At 46.2% G+C, this 21510-nt stretch overlaps 1 long non-coding RNA gene across 1 annotated transcript; it reads right to left on the bottom strand.

Annotated features, from left to right (window-relative positions):
- Positions 1–290: 290 nt before the first annotated feature.
- Positions 291–3812, bottom strand: LOC146754273 (uncharacterized). Its single transcript, XR_014939046.1, has 3 exons — positions 3500–3812; positions 2007–2094; positions 291–343 (listed from the first exon to the last, which is right to left on the bottom strand). It is a non-coding gene; the product is annotated as an uncharacterized LOC146754273 (long non-coding RNA).
- Between the last annotated feature and the right edge of the window lie 17698 nt (positions 3813–21510).

The following is a 21510-nucleotide window of genomic DNA, read 5'->3' as shown; positions in this document are numbered from 1 at the left end:
CAGAAACAGGCACTGAAATCGCTCACTTCACTGCAGCTGGTTACCTCCTGATTTTGGGAAAATGCAGACACGGAATTGAAGGACACCAGCAAAGTGACATCTACTTCATTGTAGGTGGTTAAGCTTGGAAGCAGGACTTGAGCAAGAAAAGCTTCTCAGCTCCTTGTAAGGCACTAAGTGATGGGATGATTTCCCATCCCTGCAGAAATCCTGACCTCTGCCACAGGTGGCTGAGTGACACAAAAGCTGTGTCCTTGGTTCCCAGCCTTACCTTCTCATGTCGTTCATCTTGCTCTGCAGCTTCTGCTCTGAATAGTCTTCTTATATTCCCACATGATGTACCCTGAAATACATCATTTAGTGAGTCTGAACAAAACATAAGACATTAATTGGAACTATGAAGAAATGTCTTTTGCACTTTACTTGGAGAATGTTCCATCCTATAACTTCTGCTCTCAATTGTAACACATGATTTTTTATAAAAAGAAAGATAACAAGTCAGCTCTTCAGTGTGCACATTGATGAAACTTGGTGAAATACAACTTTAAGAAAAGGTAATTTGAAAACTTCAATATTCTTATCAGAATCTCTGCTATTAGTTACCGTTCCCATGTTCTGATCTGATGATGTGTCTCTCAGAGCTGTTTTGTCACTCCCCCCCTCAAATGCACTTCAAGTGCTTTAGGAGCATCACTGGAATTTTGAATAAACTCGATATATCTTAGCAAAGCTGCTACAGCTGCACAACTGAAGTACTTTGGAAAAAAAAGAAATCTTTAATGAACGCTGAACAGTGTTATTTAATTATAATCCAGGTAATTAAATTAATTAAACCAAGGAAATCACCTTCCAGTCACTCAGCTCTCACCAGGGAAATCGCTTCCCTGCCAAGCAGATGCAACCAACACAAGCTGCTACATCACTCTAGGGCCCCACTGAGTCTTCTCAAGGGGTCTCCAAAGGCTTCCCTGTTGACTTCTGGGAACCTGGGAACACTCACATGGAAGCCAGTGCCCCCTAATGTGCCCCAGACGTTTCTCAGGGCCCCACAATTAGCTCTACAGACATCCAGACATGCCCCAGAGCAAGTATGTGTGCTGTAGGGAGCCCAAGAGACATTCCAGAGCACCCTAGTACTCCTCAGTGCACTCATGGATGCTTCACCTGTCTCTAAATATGCCCTACTGGACTTTGTTTTCTCTTCTGGAGCTTTCCTTAGTTCTCAGCTTTGCTTTCTCATGCCATTTATCTCGCTCCACAGCTACTGCTCAGAATATTCTCTCTTGCATTCCCACCTTCCAACAGAATCACAGAATTGTAGGGGTTGGAAGGGACCTCTAGTGATCATTGAGTCCAACCCCCCTGCCATGGCAGGTTCCCTACACCACATCGCACAGGTAGGTGTTCAGGCGGGTCTTGAATATCTCCAGAGAAGGAGACTCCACCACCTCCCTGGGCAGCCTGTTCCAGTGCTCCGTCAGCCTCACCGTAAAGAGGTTCTTGCACACATTAGTGCGGAACTTCCTATGCAGAAGTTTCAGCCCATTACCCCTAGTCCTGTCCCCACGCACTACTGAAAAGAGACCAGCCGTGCCACTATGGCCCCCACACCTCAGGTATTTATAAACCTGGATCAAATCCCCTCTCAGCACCACCAACGACAACCCTCTGCACTCTGCCAGTCAGACAGTTCACGACCCACTTCACTGTCCACTCATCTATCCCATACTTCCTCAGCTTTGTTATAAGGATGTCGTGGGGGACAGTATCAAAAACCTTTCTGAAATCAAGGTAGACTACATCTGCCACTCTAGCCCCGTCCACCCAGCTAGTGACATCTTCATAAAAGGCCACCAGGTTGGTCAAGCACGACCTCCCCTTGGTGAACCCATGCTGAGTACTCCTGATAACCTCCTTATCACCCAGTTCTCTGGAGATGGCATCCAGCACAAGCTGTTCCATCACCTTCCCTGGGACAGAGGTGAGGCTGACTGGCCTATAATTACCTGGCTCTTCCTTCTTGCCCTTTTTGAAGACTGCAGTGACATTGGTCATCCTCCAGTCTTCAGGCACCTCCCCAGTTCTCCAAGACCTCTGAAAGATTACAGAGAGCAGCTCAGCAATGACCTCCACCAGTTCTCTCAGCACCCGTGGATGCACCCCATGCACCCATCCCATGTATTTATGGACATTAATGTTTCCTAGGCAATCACAGACCACCTCTTCCCTGACTAAAGAGAAATCTCCTATTGTCCAGACTCTCTCATTAACCTCCAGGGTCTGGGATTTCTGAGGGAGAGCCTTTTCACTAAAGACAGAAGCAAAGAAGGCATTCAGTGTTTCTGCCTTCTCAGCATCCTCTGTTATCAGAACGCCTTCCTCCCCCCCTTGTTTTTTGTTTATTAGCAAACTATTAATATACTACAAAATAATAGCACTAATTACTAAGTAACATCACCATGCCAGCATCCCGACCACCTGCTTTAGAGATTTATCCTTCATTTTGTGCAACACTTCAAAAACTGCAAAGGAAAAAAGCAAGTACAGAACCAGGACACCACTTCCCTCAGGATTTTACAGTCTCATTCATGTCTCACAGATGGAGGCCCTGACAACAAGAGCTGTGTCTGTCCATAACAAGGACTCACCTCTGCAGGTGCAGGGGCAGCTCTCAGAGAAGCCTTCTTCATTTCTGCTTTCTTCTCTTTTTGTCTTTTGACTGGGAGGTGGTGTTGATCTGCCTGAGGGAAGGGAGGCCCCTTCAGAGGGATCTAGATAAGCTGGATCAACCTCACTGGGCTGAGGTGAATGGGATGTGGTACACCCAGGCCAAGTGCCAGGTCCTGCACTTTGGCCACAATAACCCCATGCAGCGCTATAGGCTTGGGGCTGAGTGGCTGCAGGACTGTGCAGAGGAAATGGACCTGGGGCTGTTGGTCGATGCTCAGCTGAACATGAGCCAACAGTGTGCCCAGGTGGCCAAGAAGGCCCACGGCATCCTAGCCTGTCTAAGAAATAGTGTGGCCAGCAGGAGCAGAGAGGTAATCATCCCCTTGGACTCAACACTGGGGAGGCTGCGCCTCAAGTCTTATGTTCAGTTTGGGGTTCCTCGCTACAAGAAAGTCATTGAGGCAGTGGAACTTGTACATGGAAGTCTGTCCCTCGAGCAGCTCCCATTCATCATCAGCTCCCATTCTGAACCCCACTGTGCAAAACAGCAAAACTTCTACTGCAAATGGCTGCAGTCACCAAAGCTCAGCCCACTATCCAGGTATCAGCCTTCTCCCTTCTGTTTTCCATCTTAGCCCATAGTTTTGCTTCCAGAAATGGAACTCCTCTTTAACAGCCAAAACACAAACTAATACATCACTTTCACTGCTCCTTCCTGCACCCCCATAGGAATGGTTACCTGACATCCCCTACAGCACAGCACCTGCTCACAAGTATCATTCAAACTCTATTCTTTCATACTTCTTGAGAGAGGACGATAAAAACTCACTTATGCATGGCGGTAAGGACAGTCTGTCCCCATCACATCCCTCTGTGTGCTGAAAGCTGCCATTGGATCTCTTGCAGCCTGCTGGCTGCTGCTCACAAACACAGGGAACTGCACCACACTGATTCTAAAGAGAGAAAGGAAGAAACGCTGGTGGGAATGAGCACCCAAGGTTTGCAGAGATGCTCCAGATTGTGACAGAGATGGAATATCAGAGTGCTGGGACATGATTGATCACTAAGGAAAACACTTGGAAGCACATTCAATCTGCAGAAGCTGTAATTACTGGGCACAGTCAGCTTTCCTATGGCTCATCTGGAGGAGGCGGGTGGTCTCAGACATCTGCTCAGGGGCTTCAGCTGAGACACTTGCACAATGCTGGGATCATTCTGATGGAAACTATGTCTTCAGATACCATGGTTAAATCCATCCAAAATAATCAAGCCGAGCCTTAGCTCTTGAGCAGCACTTCTTCCCCACCCTTCACTACTCCAAGCAGCTCCAACAAACTTCTCAGAAGAAATCCAGGCCAGCACAGACCTGGAAGACCAGAACCAAGTGCCGCTTGTGGGACGGCAGTGCCCACTCCTTGCTTCCACCCTGCTCCAGCAGGTTAAGGAGTCTGAGCCTCACTGGCCTTTGACAGCTCAAGACTTTCAGCACCTCATGCCAACATTTCTCACTAAGATACACCTCAGGCATTGAATTCTCTTCTCACTACCTCCTCCCAGTCCTCCCCTAGGAACAGAAACCATTCAGATTCTACAGCAAACTACAGCATCTGCACTGCAAGAGCACACTGAACCACCTGCAACAATGAAACATGGTTTTGGAGAGTGGGTTTGAAAACACACCTTTAGACAGCTGTCTCCCTGTAGCCAAAAGGAAACCAAGCAGCAAAAGAAGAGTCCAGCCTGAAACATGCCCATGCTACTAGCCCAGGTTTTTCACAGTGAATGTAAAATCCATCCTGCTCTTGAGGTAACAAATGACCAGTGGGTCTCCCCTTGCTCCACCCCTTCTCCTTCAAAGCCAGAAAAAGAAAGAAAAAACAAGCAGAAGAAACCCAGACGTACCTTTCCACACACAGAGCAGAAAGTGGAACAGCAGTTGGTCTCCTTCCTGAGACATGGTGGGGAGCATCCCAGAGGAAGCCCAAGTTCTTTGCTTCTCTCCACAGGGACTTCAAGCACTCTTGGCAAGAGCTGCTTTGGTTCTTTCTTCAACTGCTTCCATCACCAGAATCTCCTTTGGAAAAGGAACACTAAAGAAAGAATCAGCAAATGAGAAAGAATGAGCAATAACCACTTTCCCAGCTTTCTTCTGACATGCAATTAAGACTCACGACTTGGGCAAGGTCTTAAAATCAGCTGGTTAAAAGAACTGTCCCAAAATATATCCAGCTTCTGTACAGCTGCCGTTATTTCTGTCAGTGAGTGTAATCACAGAATCATAGAATGGCCCGGGCTGGAAGGGACCTCAAGGATCATGAAGATCAATCGCCTCCCTGTCCCTGCTGGCCATCCCCTCTTCTGATGGAGCCCAGGGGACCATTTGCTCTCTGAGCTGCAAGAGCACGCTGATGGCTCACGTTCTGTTTTTCATCCACCAGGACCCCCAGGTCCTTCTCTGCGGGGCTTCTCTTAAGGACTGCTCCTCCCAGGCTGTAGAAATGCCTGGGATTCCTCCAGCCCAAGTGCAAAACCTTGCACTTTTCTGTCTTGAACCTCATTAGATTCACCTAGGCCAACCTCTCGGTTGAGCTCCCTCTGAATGGCATCCCTTCCTTCCACTGCATCAGCCGCACCACTCAGCAAACAGCAGAGGGTGCACTCCATTGCATCACTGGTGTCACTGATAACCATGTTAAAAAGCACTGGTCCCAAGACAGACTCCTGGATGACACCACTTGTTATCAGCCTTCACCTGGACATCGAACCATGAGTCACCACCCTCTGTCTGTGGCCTTTCAACCAATCCCTTATCCACCAGGTGGTCCACCTGTCAAATCCACATCCCTCCAGTTTAGAGATAAGGATGTGGTGGAGGGCCATGTCAAAGATCTCGCTCAAGTCCAGGTCAATGACATCTGTTACCTTCCTTTTGTCCACAAATGCCGTCACTCCATCATAGAAGAGCACCAGATTGGTTAGGCATGGCCTTCCCCTGCTAAAGCCACGCTGGCTGTCTTGGATCACATGCTCATTCCTTATATGATCAAGCATGTCTTTGAGGCAGATCTGTTCTTCAGCATTTTCATCACAGTTCTACATTTGAATCAAATAATCGGTGTTGCTGCCACCAAGAAAACCTCTTTGTCTTCTACTCCTGCTGCAGCTTTCACCAGAAGCAAAGGGAGAGGCCACCTCCTAGATCCAAATTTTAAGAAACCAACACCCAATAGGTGTCATCTGAAGTAAAATAGGAGAGAAATCAAGATGACTCTTCTGCATCCAGCTTGGATCACTCCCTCACTCAGGCACACCACCATCAGATCAAGGAGATGCTGCCTTCAGCTTAGAGATTGTATGGGAAATCACACCTTGAACCTCTGATTAATCAGCTGAGGCAAGTGTTGGGTCAGCTGCGGGAGCACAGGTGAGAGTAATGGAGCTGTGCTCACAGAAAGGGTGGACCTCGACTCCACCTCCTCTGAGACCTCATTTAAAGGCTGACCACCACTGAGGCAGCATCTCTTGGAGATTGCTCCCCAGTTGAGACTGCCTCAGCTTTCTGGTCAAAACATTGACATTGGTGAGTTTTCCTTTGCTAACAACCTTTGACTATTTACCACCATCTTGGTTAACATCTTTTTATTAGCCACCCTTACAGAGACCATAAGGGCTTGGGCTTCCAAACTCTCAGCAAGCATTTGGATCAGCCAGCTTCCTGCTGGGGAGCCCCCTGCATCACTGCTGCCTCCTTTGGTACCGTACCTGCAGATGCTTCAGAGCTCATTAGCATGGACTTCCTTCCTCCCCTCAGCAGCTGCTCCTGCACTCACCTTCATTCCTGCTCAGATACCGGCCGCTTCCAGCACCAGCTGACCTGCAAGACACAGAAAGGAAAGGTGGGAGTCATGCAAATCCCCAAGAAGCCCAAGGCTGTGTCACCACCACGTATGGCAGCCTCAGGAAGTCAGCTGCAACTACATCCTTTGTCAGAATGGAAACAGGAATCGTCAATTAAGTATGACCTCTGAACTCATTGCCACCATCAGAAACAGGCACTGAAATCGCTCACTTCACTGCAGCTGGTTACCTCCAAATTCTTTTACTTTTAGGAAAATGCGGACACGGAATTGAAGGACACTAGAAAAGTGACATCTACTTCCCCATAGGTGGTTAAACTTGGAAGCAGGACTTGAGCAAGAAAAGCTTCTCAGCTCAGAATCACAGAATTATCAAGGTTGGAAAAGACCTAGAAGATCATCTGGTCCAACCATTGCCAATACTTCCCGGATAAATCATATTCCATACATCACATCCAAACGTTTCTTGAACACTCCCATGGTCGGTGACTCCACCACCTCTCTGGGCAGTTCATTCCAGTGCCTGACTACCCTTTCTGAGAAGTAATATTTCCTAATGTCCAGCCTGAATCTTCCCTGGCGCAGCTTAAAACCATTCCCTCTAGTTCTATCACTGATTACTCGAGAGAAGAGGCCAACCCCCAGCTCACTACAACCTACCTTCAGGAAGTTATAGAGAGTTATAAGGTCTCCCCTGAGCTTCCTCTTCTACAGGCTGAACAATCCCAACACCGTCAGCTGCTCCTTGTAAGGCCTCTGCTCCAAATCACTCACTACCTTCGTAGGTGAAGACATTCCAGAACCGCAAGGTTTTCCTGCATGGAGAGGCTCAAAACTGAATAGGTCAGACCTCCTTCTCTCCATCATTGCTGTCACGTGAAAGGCTGTCCTTGGAACTGCAGTGACTCATGCATCCTAACTGCACTCCATTGATGGAAGCACACCGTGCATCATCGCTACTTGCCGGGGTGTTCCTGCACTGGCAAGGGATGGATTCACCTGGAAAGAGTAGATACACAGCAGTTAGTGTAAACTTTCACTATCCAAGGAGGCAAAGGCTTGGTGCTGCCTGTCAAGCAGGTTTCAAGCAGCTTGCGAGACTCATTTGGGAAAGACAAGTGTCAACCAAAGATGTCAGGCACGGCTCGAACGCAGGAATACAGAAAGAGGTACAAGCCCACTGAAAGCATGAATTCTACCTGTGTTGCTGACAAGCAGTGTTTTGAAAGCTGGATTTGCACCCTTACCTGCCAGGACCAAGACTTCAGCTTCAGAGGGCTCCCTGGCACTGCTCTGCAGTTGGTTCTCGGCCACAGGAGATGGTTTGCCCAGGCAGAAGCAGGAACGCCAACTGCCAGCTGCTGACTCTGCCCTCTTACTGGGAGAACTTAGTCTGGAGAGAGAAAACAGAGCATGCTGTCAGTCGTGGTGCAGGGTGAGGGAAGAGCTGCACTGAGCCCTTGCCAATAGTTGCCTGTTCCCAGCACTACCTGGTTTCTGCTGAAACACAGCTTAGAAAAGCCCTCTGTTTCAAACAGCAGAGGACGCTTCCATTCCTACAGCTCAGCCCTCAAGTCCTTTTGGCTACATTTGCTTTTCTCTGGGGCTGGATTCTATATGAATTTGGTCTTGTCCCACATAACACAGCCAAACAACTTCTCAGCCTGACATTTTATTGAGTCTGGCCCTCCAGAATAATTGGTGCACTAACAAGCTCACAACATGCTTGATTAAAGCACGGAATTAAAAAGAAAGTCAGCCAAACAGAGGGTCACATAGAACAAGAAATGACAAATAAACACTCCTGAAAGGCTACGTACTGCAAACAGAGGGAACGGTGCGGAACAGGCTGGGTAGGGTTTATTCCACATCGAGCACAACAAAATCTGCACTAAAATGGGATGGGGGAATTCCATTCCACCACCAAATACAGGTGTCTCCAAGAGGCAAAAAAAAAAAAAAAGAAAAAGAAAAAAAACAACCCAGAAGTTTGAACTTCAGAAGTTCAGTTCCTTTTCCCATTTCTGTTACTGTGAAGAAAATAATGCCATTTGTGTCCAAACTAAGGGCAAAAGAAATAAGTAACTCACATGACAAATGCACAAGTGTTGAATCTTCAGCATCCATTAAATCCAAGTTCCTTGTTTTTGTGGGTTTTTGTGTGTGTGCTCTGCTTTGTGTTGTGGCATTTATTTATATTTTTTTTTTGTTATTTTTTAGTCAAAAGTTATTAGCAAAGGAAAACTCACCAATGTCGATGCCTTGACCAGAAAGCTGAGGTAGTCTCAACTGGGAAGCAGTCCCCACATCCCCCTCTGCCCCCCCCCACAATGGCCACTCCCGCGCACTGCAGCTCAGCCAATCGGAGCCGGCGGAGCTGCCGCTGCCCAATGGGAGGCCGGGGGAGGCCGGCGCTGGGACGGGGAGAGGAGAGAAGAGACAGAGGCAGCACTGAGGTGGGATGGGCTGATGGGGAGTGCGGGGAGGACAGGGGGGTGTGGGGCTGTGAAGGGGCAGAGGGGGATGTGGGGCTGCAATGTGTCAGCGTCAGGAGCACAGGTGAAGGCAGCTGAGCTGTGTGAGCAGTTGTGTTTGAGTCTGGCTGCAGCTCTCTTAGACCCCACTGAAGGGCTGAGTGCCACTGGGAAAGGATCTCTGTGTGGAGATTGCTTCTACTAGAGGTAGTTCTGTAAGACTGTTCTATAGAGCTGTGCAGGGGCTGTAAAAGGAGCTGAGGGGGACTGTAGGGGGGATATGGGGCTGTGGTGGGCCATAGGAGGACTAGGGGCTCTAGGGGGCTGTGAGGGTGTGTAGGGGTTGTGGGGAGCTATTGGAGGATATGGGCAGGTATGGGGCTTTAAGGGGTGGTGTATGGAGAGATAGAGGGTTGTGGGGGCCTTAGGGTGATATGGGGCTACTGGGGGCTGTCGGGGGCAAATATGGGGAGGAATATGGAGTTGTAACAGATTGTGGGGGTGTAGGTGTGGTATATATATATCTATATATATAGATCTGTCATTGTCTTCATTCGAAGAAATCTGAAAATAAAGAGTCCCAGCTGATAGTAAAGACTACCCAGAGGGATGGGATGACCATATGGACTGTGCTGAGGATGCTTTATAATGTGTGATAAACACTGTGAAGCAGTGTTGCTCCAGGAAATGGCCCAATACGACACAGAAGCAACTTTAAATATCTTCCAGTCACAAGCTGTTCATATCTAATGTCTATTTTACCCAATGTTTTCCAGTTCCAGAAGCAGAGGATGCCTTTATCAACAAGCAGAAGGTGCAGAAGGAGGTGAAGGCTGCACCAACAGAAAATGCCACGCTGAGCTGCGAGGTGGCCCAGGAGAAGACGGAGGTGAAGTGGTACAAGGAGGGGAAACTGATCACCTGGTGCAAGAAGTTCAGGGTGGAGTCAGAGGGCAAACAGCGTCGGCTGGTGCTGAGCCAGGTGGAGAAGAAAGATGCAGGGGAGTACAGCTGCGAGGCTGCTGGCCAGAAACTCACCTTCAAGATTCATGTCACAGGTAAGACAGGTGTTGTCTGAAATACAGCAGAGAACAGTAAAGTAAAATCTAGTTTCTATTATACAGTGATCCAGTTGCAGTAGTCTGTGCTGAGGTTTTTTCCCTAGACTTGATTGCCTGGGTTTGTAGAAAGTATTTGGTTTTAGTATGGCACAAAGACCTGTTTCAGTCTGTCTGTAGAATAATAATTACTGATATATGTACAGTGGAAGCAATATTCAAGATATTATTCAAATCTCTCCTGTGCCTGAGATCCCAAACTGTAATTCCTGTTCACAGAAACATTTGACTAAGATAAGTATGTGCAGTGAGGCTGGAGTGCATGTTGTACGTGCAGCCTTTCATGGCAGGAGAAGCAGGAACTTCTCCTAGTAGTACACTGCCTTTTTACTATGCCTTTATGTTGGAGGCTGCATCTGGATAGGTGAGTCTGCTCCTCACAGTAAGAGACCTGGTAGAGCTGACTATTCCCAGAGCTCAAAGCAAAATAGATATCTGGAAATCACACACAAAGAACAAAGGACTGCGTTGGTGAGCATATTTCCTTTGTGCCTTTGACAGTCACAGTTGTGGCAATGGTAGAGGCCATGAGGAGTCTGTTCAGGAAGCCAGGAGTACTGTTCTGGGTCATGAAAAGGCAGCCAGTGGTTTGACTATCGCATGTTTATGTGTTTTGATGTTTCACAGTGGGTCTTAAGTAAAAGGAACTCAGGTTTTGGTTGCCTGCAGGACAGATGTTCTTTTGGGTTCAATATGTTTGCATAGTGACTTGCAACCATGGGACTGGTGTTCAAGGACCCTCTTGGTTCCTTCAGTTCCTTGGTTCTTTCTTGCCTAGATTTGACACTTTGTTTCAACAGAAGAGCTGATATTCTCTAGTGAAGGCTATTAGTTTGGGCACAAGTGGTAACCTAAACCTGTTCCAACCTGTACATACAAACCTGCAAGATGGTCTCATTTCAGTCCCTCAGTCAATACTTTTTCTTTTCTTCCCTCAGAGCCAAAACCTGTGTTTATAAACCAGGAGAAGGTGCAGAAAGAGGTGCGTGCTGCCCTGGCAGCAAGTGCCTCCCTCAGCTGTGAAGTAGCACAGGATCCAACCGAAGTAAAATGGTACAAGGATGGAAGACTGCTTGCCTCCTCCAGAAAGTTCAGAATGGAATCTGTGGGCAAAACACGGCGTCTGGTTGTGGAGCAGCTGGAGAAGAAAGATGCTGGAGAATACATCTGCGAGGCTGCTGGCCAGAAGATGACCTTCAAGTTGGAAACAACTGGTGAGCATTCGCTTTGGGAGCACTAAGCAGCTTTGGTGGGATGTGGTTGGGGTGGAATGGGTGGTTTCATTGACATGAGAGAACAGGCAGTGATGCTGTGAAACCAGTTGGATGATGCTCAGCCTGGCCATGTGCCTCAGAGCTCTTTGCTCAAGGAAGCCAAGTGTAGTTGTGGGTTTGCTCTCAAGAGCACAGTTTGGTAGGGATGAGTTGGCGGTTGGACTAGATGAGCTTAGTGGTCTTTTCCAGCCTTAGTGACTCTGTGGTTCTCTGCTTCAGGAAAGACCTGCTCTCTGACTTACACACGTGTCCAAGTCAAGGATGCAGCAGAAATCAAATCTGTAGCAGAAAAGGCAGAATCTCGTGCCCATCTTACAGTTAAAGGTAATTATGCTTCTGATGACGATTTTGCTTAAATTATCTTATATTATAAACCAGCTAACATCCTTTGCTTTAATGTCTAAGAAGTTAAACACCACCAGGACCTTTCACAGAAATAAAAACTCCTACCTACCTACCTTTCTGCCCACAAAGTATCCACCTTGTCTTTTGGGATTTACTTTTGCTAAGTAAAACAGATTATTTTCTTAGGAGGTTGATTTTCTATCTCTAGACTTGAGATTTGTGTTTGAACGTTGAGGGATAAAAAACATAGCTTGACTTTTTCTTCATTTTTTCTGTCTGTTGTAAAAGAGCACAGGGTTCTTTTTTTAATATATACAATGTTAGGGTATATATATGATGTTAAGTGCGATAAAGAAAAGGGAGACATTTGAGTTAGCACACTACTCAAGAGTTCAGTCCCCAGCTTTGCCACTGTTACAATTATAAGGGCAAGAACATTCTGGAAAATGAATTTCTCTTAAGTAGAGTCATTACGTTTGAGCTAGAGACCTTTACTAGGAGAAAACTTGTTCAGAGCTAAGTTGCTGTATTTAACCAAAGTAATTATCAATGTCCGTGTTTCATTGAACCTCTTTTCCATTTTGTAATGCGAGGAGTTTGATATCGGGATGGGAAGGTCATGGTTTGATTTGGATGTTGGACTGGGAATCAGAAGATCTGGGCTCTCTTCAGGTTGTCAGTCTTATTGTCTGACTTCTTAACAACATTCCTTTCTTTCTATTATTTTTTAATGATGTTTTAAGGCATTTTGAGCTGATAGGTGTAGTGTTCATGTGCAGTAATGCTGACATGAGTAAGTAGGGTGATAATGTAAGGGTTTTTTACATTCCTTCTAAATCTCTGCTTTCTCTTGTTCCATCTTTCTTAAAGAGCAATCCATTAATCTAGTAAAGGAGCTGTGTGATGAGGATGTGACTGAGCCTGAAGAAGCCAAATTTGAATGCGAGGTATCCATTCCTTCTGTGAAACCTCGCAGGTGGTATCTACGTGGGAAGTCTTACAGGCTGGCGGAAACTTGATTATGCAGCAAGAAGGCACCATCCACCGGCTGACCATACTGAAAACCACCACTGATATGACAGGCACCATTCAGTTCTCAATTGGCAGATCCAAATCCACAGCCAATCTGCTTGTTAGAGGTAACATATCCTGGCTTGGTTTACATCATGAAGATGAAGAATTAATTAATGTCCAGTCTTCCTTCACTGGGGTCTTTGAAATATTGTGTGTGTGTCTGGAGGTTCTGCTCCATTTCCAGTTCAAAGTCATTGGACACTAAATGAGACAGCTGCGTCTCAGTAAAAGATCTGTATGAATAGTTGTGATGTGCTTACTATTCAGATCTACAGAGCTGAGGTTTTGTCCTTGGCTATACCAAAGAAGTTAAATCAGGTGAAATTAATTGTATTTCTGAAGTAGACAAGTTTAAGTTTGGTAGCACCTAAATTTGATGCAGTTTGTCATTGATTTTATCTGAAAGAAATTTGCAGGCTTTTTATCTCCTGTTGTCCCCAGTGTAAGAGTCTCCATTCACATCCTAAAGTACTTATTATATTTTCAAGTCACTCTTATTTGAATAAAAGCCTCAACTGGGAGCAATTTAATAAGCACAGTGCAAGAGCTGGAGCTTGCATTTGGTAGATACTATACAGTATTACTTTATAGAAATGTAATCAATGGCCTTCCCTATAGACAATCATTTGTTTTATCTTTAGAGTTGTTCAAAGAACCATTGTGAACATGAAATTAATTGGAATGGAATAGATGCAAGAGACTTTCCTCTTCTTCCAATTGTCCTCATCCTTTCTTCTCTTCCACCCCTGCTTTTCAGATTACCATATACAAATCACCAGGAAGTTGGAGGACAAGACAGCTTTGGAACGTCATTCTGTCATCCTGTCCTGTGACTTCAGGCCTTCTCCAAAGGTTGTGAAATGGTTCAAGGGCCACACACCCATCGAGCCCTCTGAGAAGTACAAGATCAAGAGGGATAAGCATTCAGCAGAGCTCCAGATTCTGAAGCTGAAGCCCGATGATGCTGGTGTGTACAAGTGCAAGGCAGGAATTGCAGAGACTGAGGCCACGCTGACAGCTGACGGTATGAGCCGGGAGGGTGGCCTCTTCCATGTCCTATTTCACCTCAGATTTCTCTTCTTGAGGTTGATTTCTGCCGTTCTCTCCTGCTAACTTTGCAAATGTATAAACTTAACTGAGAAGATTACACAAAGATTATCTAGTCCAGCCATTCTACCACATCCCAGTATGCTTTATAGTAACAGTGGTAACAGTTCACCTTGTTTCCCTACAGCCCACGATGTAGAAGTAAGGAAGCACCTGCAGGATGTGGAAATTGAAGAAGAGAGCTCTGCTGTCTTCTCCTGCGAACTGTCCCATGATGACGAGGATGTGGAATGGTTTCTGAATGGCAACCTCCTTTACACCAACAATTACAATGACATCAAGAACGTTGGCAACTGCTGCACACTGACAGTGAAGCAGGTTAAGCCTGAGGATGCTGGCCCAGTGACAGTGAAGTCAGACAAGGTGTCAGAAAGCGCGCGCCTGAAGGTGATAGGTGGGTCTGATCACAGCCCTCCTGGATGTAAGAGATGCTAAGGAGCTCCAGTTCATTCCATTGTGCAGCAATCCTGCTTCTAAAGCTCACCTCTCTGGGGTGACAAGTCATCAGGGGCTTTCTTCCAGTGGAAGGTTCCATTGCAGCAGATATCAACGAAGGAGGATGGTTTTGGTGTCCTGCCAAAGCATTCAATTGCTTTTTATCATCATTTTACTTAACACAAGGAGAGTTACAGGAGCAAATTTTTTTACTGCTTCAGTGCCATGCAGTGTCAATGCTGTTGTCTCCAAGGATTTATGACTGCAGGGAGAGATCATTCAGTGTGTGTTTTGCCTCTGGAATGACTAATGACCAGGCTGTGAGCAACCCGATCTAGCTGTGAATGTCCCTGTTTATTGCAGGGGAGCTGGGCTAGGTGGCCTTTAAGGGTCTCTTCCAATTCTAAGGATACTGTGATTCTAATCTGCTCTCCCCAGTAATTGAGCTCTTTCACTCTACGCGCTCAGAGTTTGAAGGATTTCCTCTTTCTCCTTTCTTTTGCATTTGGTGGATCTTTTTTCCCCAGTGTAAACCTCTGATGTGTGAAATAGAAGATAGATAAAAGGAGTCAATAAAGAGGAAAATCAAAAGTGTTCAGCAGCTTATCCTCTTAATACTGTGGCCTGCTGTATGAGCTCTGCTTCACGAGAGGGCAATGCCAGCTCTCCAGCTTTAGAAGAGCTACATCCCAATTTTTTCATATATCAGTCCCACCCACGGCAATGCAGGCTGTCCCTCCTGTTCCCTGTATTCTCCTACTGAATACTTGAGAATTCCATAAAGCGTATTCAGTCAACAGACATGAAACCACTTTAGGTTCTATATTGGTGTCGTCAGTAATGGTAAAGATTTATTGATACCTCTTTAAAAATCTGAACACAACTGGAAATGTCTCAACTTCTGTATCACGTTGTTCTGTTTTGCCTGTTTAATTGCAGAGAAGCCTGCTGTCTTCATGAAGTGTTTGAATGATGCTTTTGTTGAGGAGTGGGGTGTGATTAAATTGGAATGCGAAGACTCTAAAGAGAAGGTCAAACCAGTGTGGAAAAAGGATGGTGTTGTGCTCACTTCTGGCAACAAGTTTGAGCTGCTACAGTCTGGGAAGACCCTATGTCTCCTTCTCCATGACCTCGAGAAGTCAGATGCAGGTTTATATACCTGTGATATTGGCACTGATGTTGCCAAGTCAAATGTCGGCGTTCAGGGTAAGTACTGTGGAAAGTGAAGGAGTGCTAAAAGCACATTCAGTGTGGTCACTATGTCTTACACCTATTCCCCCACGAGCCTTAATAGTTTCTACAATAGAACTGTATTTCTGCAATTTAGCGCAGTGATGTCTGGAAAATTCCCATTGCTTTTGAAGTAAATGTATCACCTTTTGCCATGAAAATCACAAAACACGTCAAGAATGTCCTGGAAATGTTTCCTTTCTAAACATCCCTAAAATGGAGAAATGGTTTGAACACCAGTAGGGGTAGGATGGTAACAAATTAGCTAATAGAAACATTTAATGTCTTGTCGTAGGCAAAACCCTTTTTCTCACGCAGCATCCTAGAGTTGTCCTCTCTGTTAGGTTTTTCCCTCTGTAGCTCATTGAATCTTCATTGTGCTCCATGGACTGAGCTGCTCTCCTTGTAGTTCTTCCAGAGCAAAGCCAAGAGATTCACGTCTCTTTTTTTTTATAGCTTTCTGGTAATTCTGAGAGGAGAATGTCTTAGAGAATACATCAGTGAGGAACGCAGCCATGATCTGCAAATCCTGAGTTCAAACACCAGTACTGCTACTCATGTCAGTCACAAATGCCTTTTCTCCATCTAAACCTCATACTAACCTATCTCTTATCTTCCAGAGCTGAATATTGGCATTAGCAAACGGCTGAAAAACAATGAAATCCAGGATGTAGAAGATGGCACTTTTGAATGCATTCTGTCCCGTGAAAGCATTGATGAGTTCAAGTGGACACTGAATGGAAGCAGAGTGGAAAGTGGTGGGCGATTTAAAGCTTCTAACGTGGGTTGGTAAGAGACTCTCCTTATCAAAAGTGTGACTCCTACTGACTCTGGGGAAGTCGTTTTTGTTGCCCGTGGTCTAACCTCCAAAGCCTCTCTGTCTGTGAAAGGTAATGAGATGGGAGAGATTCTGGGGTCTGATTCCTTCAACTGTCTTCTGATAAGATTGTCATGAGAGCTAACTCATAATATGGTTAAAGTGAATAGCAACCTTCTACTTGAACCTTGAAGCACTGAGAATTTCTCTTAAAAATAAGTAAAAGGAGGAACCATTTGACACAAATGTGAGAACTACCCAAAGCACTGGGGTAGTGTTGGAAATGGGCATCTCACTACAGCTTGTTCCATTAACAGTAAATCAGGAATGATCTGTTGAGGGAACTGTGGGAGCAAATATCCTCTAAGTATAAGCTGAAGGGATGGCCTTCACATCATCTAGCTGTACAACAAATTCCTATCTAGAACATGTGCATCTGAGAGCATCATCTGAGGCTCCCAGTGTGATCAGTGGAGAGAAGGAAGAGGCAGTTTTCAGACATGGTTCATCATCCTCAATGGGGTAGATTTAAGAGAGAATTAATGGTGCCTGGAATTCTATTGTCTGTACTTTACAGATTACTGCTGGCTGTAGGATGGCGTCTGTTGCAAGTGCCTCTCTAACTTATCTCCAGCATGTAGATGCGTGTATTTTGAGAGAGGCATCCTACCCTAAGTGTATGTTACTCAAAAAGCAATGTTTTCTTTCAGAAAAACCTACTGAGGTAACAAAACAGCTGGAGGATAAGACAGCAGCAGCAGGGCAGGACATCAGCCTGAGCCGTGAGCTGTCGAAACCAGATGTGAACATCAGGTGGTACAAGGATGGCAAAGCAATGAGAAAAAGCCAGAAGTACGACTTGCAGCAGGAGGGAACTGGGGCCATTCTGATCATCCATGACTCTACCGCCAAGGACAGCGGGGAGTACACCTGTGAGACAGAGGACTCTGAAACAAAAGCCAGGGTCACTGTGCAAGGTGAGTTGAAAAGCACACTGGGGAAGGCATGTAGAGAAGTCGAGGTAAATATCTGCAGCCTGTGGGTGATGTTTTTCTCTTCTGTTTCCTTGAGCGGGATCAATTCTTAGTTTTCAGAAAATATGGTGGATTAAAATATTTTAGTTAAAATAATCTCTAAACTGAATGATAAATGGCATGAGAAAGCAAAGCTGAGAACTAAGCTCCAGAAGAGAAAACAAAGTCAAGTATGGCATATTTAGAGACAGGTGAAGAACCCTTGAGCGCACTGAGGAGTACTAGCATACTCTGGAATGTCTCTTGGGCTCCCTACAGCACACATACTTGCTCTGGGGCATGTCTGGATGTCTGTAGAGCTAATTGCAGGGCCCTGAGAAACCTCTGGGGCACATTAGGGGGCACTGGTTTCCATGTGAGTGTTTCCAGGTTCCCAGAAGTCAACAGGGAAGCCTTTGGAGACCCCTTGGGAAGACTCAGTGGGGCCCTAGAGTGATGTAGCAGCTTGTGTTGGTTGCATCTGCTTGGCAGGGAAGCGAGTTCCCTGGTGGGAGCTGATTGACTGGGAGGTGATTCCCTTGGTTTAATTAATTTAATTACCTGGATTATAATTAAATAACACTGTTCAGCGTTCAATCAAGATTATATTTTTCCAAAGTACTGCAGTCGTGCATCTGTAGCAGCTTTCCTAAAATATATCGAGTTTATTCAAAATTCCAGTGATGCTCCTAAAGCACTTGAAGTGCATTTGAGGTGGCGAGTGACAAAACAGCTCTGAGAGAATCATCATCAAATCAGAACATTGGAACGGTAACTAATAGCAGAGATTCTGATAAGAATATTTAAATTTTCAAATTACCTTTTTCTGAAGTTGTATTTCACCAAGTTTCATCAATATGCACACTGAAGAGCTGACTTGCTATGTTTCTTTTTATAAAAAATCATGTGTTACAATTGAGAAAAGAAGGTATAGCATGTAACATCCTCCAAGTAAAGTGCAAAAAACATTTCTTCACAGTTCCAATTAATGTCTTATGTTTTGTTCAGACTCACTAAATGATGTATTTCAGGGTACATCACATGGGAATATAAGAAGACTATTCAGAACAGGAGCTGCAGAGCAAGATGAACGGCATGAGAAGGTAAGGCCGGGAACCAAGGACACAGCTTTTGTGTCACTCAGCCACCTGTGGCAGAGGTCAGGATTTCAGCAGGGATTTCTGCAGACGTTCCTTGAACACCCCCAGGGTGGGTGACTCCACCACCTCCCTGGGCAGTCCATTCCAGTGCCTGGCCACCCTTTCTGAGAAGTAATATTTCCTAATGTCCAGCCTGAACCTCTCCTGCCGCAGCTTGAAAACATTCCCTCTAGTTCTATCAGTAATGACACGAGAGAAGAGGCCGACCCCCAGCTCACTGCAACCTCCCTTCAGGAAGTTATAGAGAGCAATGAGGTTTCCCCTGAGCCACCTCTTCTCCAGGCTGGACATTCCCATCTCCTGCAGCCTCTCCTCATATGGCCCCATTGTGCTCCAGACCCCTCACCAGCTTTGTTGCCCTTCTTTGAACACGTTCCAATGCCTCAGTTTCTTTTTCTCAGTGAGGGGCCACAAACTGGACACAGAATTAGAGTTGTGGCCTCACCAGTGCTGAGTACAGGGGGACAGTCACCTCTCTGCTCCTGCTGGCGTCACTGTTTCTGATGCAAAATGTATGTAAGTGTCACATGTGTGACATCCTTTTTGATGGAGTTCTGTGACTGGAGTTCAATGGATTTGAGAGCTGACTTGAAGCCTGTGGGCATCACCCAGGAGTTGGGGTGAGAGGATGAGGCGTAGGAACAGGAACCTCTTTGGTCGTTATTAACTCCCAACTTTTTGGTCAGGAATCTCTGTGTGTTTCTTTATCATGTAAAGAACAGAGTCATTGTGCAGCTTGTGAATGAACTGATTCACGCCTGCTGATTGGTGCTGTTCTCTACAGGGAGCTGCAATGGAAATGGACACTTGTGGTCCACTGTCCAGCCCCCTCCTGTGTTGGATTTTCTGGGCTTTGAGACACGTCTTCCAGATGCACTTTGTGTTATTTCTGATGTGTTGACCTGTTGAGCTCCAGCCCCAAAGGAGGATTCAAGTACTACCATTGGGAATGTAGTATTTCTTGCTAAACAGAATTCATGTGCACCCTTGTCTTTCGTCTGCACAAAGGATCTTGTAATCATCTCTGTCTGTGTTTCTTTTAGAGCCAGAGATGGAGCAGAGAGGAACACAGACTTGGGTGAATCTTCATTCAGGAGCAGGGACACGTCATGCTCATCTGAGGTGTCTGGCTGACAGCAAGAGCAGAGAGGTAAGTTTCATAGGGTCGCGTGCCCATTTTATTTTATTTTTCATTCATGATGCATAGAGGCGTTCCCCAGACAAAGTGAGCATTTCTCAACTGGACTTTCTAGAAATGAGCTAGGCAGTGAAAATGGGTTTGAAGCATTCCTAAGAGCCCCGCAAGAGAATGCTGAGAGTTAATCTGGCACCCTCCTTTGGAAACGTCCGTTGTCTGTCAGCTCTTCAGCTGTGCCCTAACACCTCCCATTGCGCTGCCACACCAGGATAGAATTCCAAGCCCACACTGAGTCCTGGAATGTTGTGGTGCCGTGTTGGAATCAGATGTGACCACGTGGTCTTGGCTCCCCGCCTTGTGGGGGGTCATGGTGGACCAGGCTGTTGGCCGTTGGTGATGTCATAAGCGGCTGGAATGAGGGGAGGAGCGGTGCGTTCTGTGTTCCTTTGTGGGTGAGCTAGTGGTCGGAGTGGTTGGTTGTCTTGTTGTTCTTGTGCCTTTTGTGCCGTTAGTTAGTTAGTTTTGTTAGTTAGTTTTGTTAGTTAGTTAGTGTTGTTAGTTAGCATTGTTAGTTAGTGCCATTAGTTAGTTAGTGCCATTAGTTAGTTAGTGCCTTTAGTTAGTTAGTGCCGTTAGTTAGTTAGTGCCTTTAGTTAGTGGCTTTAGTTAGTATCTTTAGTGCTTTTTCTTCTCACCGTCGTGTGCAGCAGCTTGTAGGTAAGCTGAGCTGACGTGGGATGGATGGGTGGGCAGTGAGGTGTTGTGAACTGCTGGCTGTTTGAGCTCACAGCACCGTATTGCTTACTCTTGACCATCAGACGTAATTTTCCCCGGTACACACGTTCCAAAGGGGGTATCAGTAAAGTTGGCACCTGTCCCATGCTTCTTCCATTGTTTTTGCTCAGTAGTGGAAGCATTGTAAAGTTGCTGGGCGGACAGGCATCACGTAGCCTGAGACTCAGCATGTCTTGCAGCAAGTGGGTGGGACAGTTGTGCTGTGTGTGTTATTCCATGACTGTCTTAGCCCTGCTCACTGACCTGCTCTTTCTCTCTCCTCTCCTCACCCTCCGCCCACTGCCTCGGTGCAGCTTTTGCTCTCATTTCATCCGAGCAAAGCGACAAGGAACTGCTGCAGATAGCTTGAGGTGATCTCACTGCCAGGTACGTGCCATGTTTTGTCCCCTCGCATGGTTTTGCCGCAGGGTATGCGCGGGTAGCTCTGAAGAAGTCTGTCCATACTGTGCTGTGTGAATAGAGAAAACAGAAGTGTGTTTCTGCTCTGTTCCAGCTGTTCACACTTGCTGTGATGGGTGCTGCGTGCAGTGGGATCAGCCGTGAGCCTGAGTTGGCGGCGACGGAGGTACAGTATGAAGCTCTGGCCGGTTTTTTTTCCCTGTGTTGAGCCATTAGAAGGAGCTGCAGGTGTACTCTCCTGCAGGAAAGAATGGGCCAAAAAGGGCCTGGCCACTTGTCTGTGCCAGTGCCATTGCTGATTAGTCTGGGTAGAGAGAGATGCATCTTTGCATGGCCTGGCAATGCACGCCAGAAAGGGAAATAACTGTGATGAGACGTGCAGCTCCTTCTGAAGTGCTCCTGATAAGGACGGAGCGCATTTGCTGCAGCTTTCTCTGCAGATGTGCTCCTCACCTTGAAATCCTCCTGGTTTGTCCTCATCTCCTGACCACGGCCTGTGCTCTGTTTTGCAGGCTGATAACATGCGGGAGCCGCAGCTGGTGCGTGCTATGTCATCTTTAAACGTACCAGCGATTGCGGCAGCCCATGTTATTAGGAGCCACGT

This window comes from Coturnix japonica, chromosome W, assembly GCF_054131305.1.
Source record: "Coturnix japonica strain WE chromosome W, WE-NBRP24, whole genome shotgun sequence".
NCBI classification, from domain to species: Eukaryota; Metazoa; Chordata; class Aves; order Galliformes; family Phasianidae; genus Coturnix; species Coturnix japonica.
Note: the sequence above shows the minus strand (reverse complement) of the source record. Positions and strands in the feature narration are given on the sequence as shown.